The sequence below is a fragment of the Sesamum indicum genome, unplaced genomic scaffold (genome assembly GCF_000512975.1).
Source record: "Sesamum indicum cultivar Zhongzhi No. 13 unplaced genomic scaffold, S_indicum_v1.0 scaffold00214, whole genome shotgun sequence".
Lineage (NCBI taxonomy): Eukaryota > Viridiplantae > Streptophyta > Magnoliopsida > Lamiales > Pedaliaceae > Sesamum > Sesamum indicum.
This window is the reverse complement of record NW_011628108.1, coordinates 97230-99270: the sequence shown is the minus strand read 5'-3', so window position 1 is coordinate 99270 and position 2041 is coordinate 97230. Positions and strand designations below refer to the sequence as shown.

Here is a 2041-nt window from a genome sequence, read left to right as displayed (position 1 = left end):
AGTTCATGGCCTCTGCCATCTGCGTTGGCTTCTGTAACTCATAAACTGAACCTTGAAAATTGATTCAAATCACCTTCATGGCCGAGAGGTCGTTGGGTGCGCTGAGCATGGACACACCCAGTTATTTTTTGGGTTAAACAAAAAGCTTTCAGTTTGCCATCAATGCCTTTTGTAAGTACCAATGTTTTTTGTTCCGATTTTCAGTGTCTTCTTATAGAGATGAAGATTTAAAATGTTGGATACTTTTGAGTATATCAGGATTGGAAATTCACGAGATTCCATTAAAGTCACCGCCGCTTGATTTTGGAAAGCTATCAATATCTGATGCTTCTCCGATAATAGGTATGTTCACACTTGGTTTTGGCTGAAAAAGCACTTTTGGACCAATTATGTCTAATTTTCTTTTACATTTGGTTGGGTTAGTTCTGAAGTTACTACCACTTGTAAATGCTTGTCAAGTTAAATATTGTCAATTGTTCAGAAAAAGTAAATTGTTGCTGTTTTTCATTGGGAATCCTAAAATTGCTCTTTCCTTGGCCATACTTTTTCAATATTATAACTATTTTGACTGTTGAGTAGTCAAGTGTCTTTTAAAGCATTAAACCACCAAAGAATAACCAAAAAATACGATTAGTTCCTCTTAACGGCACCTTTCATTGTCTTGTTTCCTAATGGCACGTTTTATTGTCTTGTTGTAGTGCACGAACTGAAGATTACGAAGATTCTTGTACGACATGCGGAGGCGGTTAATAGCAGACTTTTTGTGGTAAGTTGTTTGGGTGTCATGTTATAAATACATGACCTCTTTGTGCTTGGTGTGTGAGGATGGGCATAAAAATTAGTCTTCTGATCTATCTTGTGTGCTTGTCATTTCTCTTTCTGCAGCCCATTCTAGGACATCTTTGTAATCTTCTTGCTGTATGTAGAATGATAGAATTGTGTTGTTGACTTGCACTTGCTAAGACTCATGTGCTTACTTTTGTTTGATGACAGCCTAATCCATCTCATGATTTGAAATCTAAAGAGAAAAATGAAGAGGGAAGACGCAAATTAAGACTGTGAAAGTATGTTCTCATCTCCCTCTCTCTCTTGCATACTGCTTGATCTCTTGTCCACTAGTATTGCTGAACAGTCCCTTGTTGTCTTCACCTTAATTATGTGGACTTCTAGTTTTACTTTATTGCTTGTGGCAGAATGTTTCCATATTATTACAATTATTCTTTTCGCCATCACACAGTGTGAGTTAAATGTGGCCTCCAAGTTTGTTTTATGTTTCACGAAAAGTAAGATGTTGTACAGAAATTTACTTATTTGTTTGGATCAATAAGGGGAAGATGAAAGGGGAAGGTGTAGTTGCTTTCCAAGGGGATGTATGATACTTATTTGGTGGACTTGTTTAGTTCAACCTAAAGGAAGTAGTTGTGTGGTACTCCTTATTTGATACTATAGAGATAAGGCAGGGAGGAAAGATTGATTTTTTATGTTTACACATTCAATATCTTCCTTCTTTTTTATGAAAAATGCAAATTAAGGGGGTGACTGCTTTTGCTCCTAGACAGGATGGGAAAAATGGCTTTGGAGGGTTCCCTATATATTAATTTTGCATTCCTTCCTATTCTCCTCTCTAAGGAAACAAGGGGATGTACTGTGTTTTGCAAGGTTTTTTGTTTGGATCATGTATCCAGATCGCAAGGTTTTTTAGACATTGACAATATGGAAAAGAAATTATAGAGGAAACTGGTGTGTGATTTAAGTGTTTAAGAGATCTGTACATTTGGAAATTGTTACAGGCATTAGGGGTTTGGTGAGATATAGAGGAAACTGGTGTGTGATTTAAGTGTTTAAGAGATCTGTACATTTGGAAATTGTTACAGGCATTAGGGATTTGGTGAGATTCAAAGGAAATTGTAACAAATAAGACTTTGGGGGGGGGGGGGAGGAAGTCATCGTGGATTTTTGTTGCGAAATTCAGGCTGTGGAGAAGTTGTGCGATATATTGCTGCATATACTCCACTTAGAGTAACTCTGGTACCACACAGTG

At 37.1% G+C, this 2041-nt stretch overlaps 1 long non-coding RNA gene across 1 annotated transcript; it reads left to right on the top strand.

The window, feature by feature from the left end:
• The first annotated feature begins 261 nt into the window (after positions 1 to 261).
• On the top strand, positions 262 to 1185 carry LOC110011388. The gene is made up of 3 exons (XR_002286399.1): positions 262 to 342; positions 699 to 766; positions 994 to 1185. It is a non-coding gene; the product is annotated as an uncharacterized LOC110011388 (long non-coding RNA).
• The last annotated feature ends 856 nt before the right edge of the window (positions 1186 to 2041 follow it).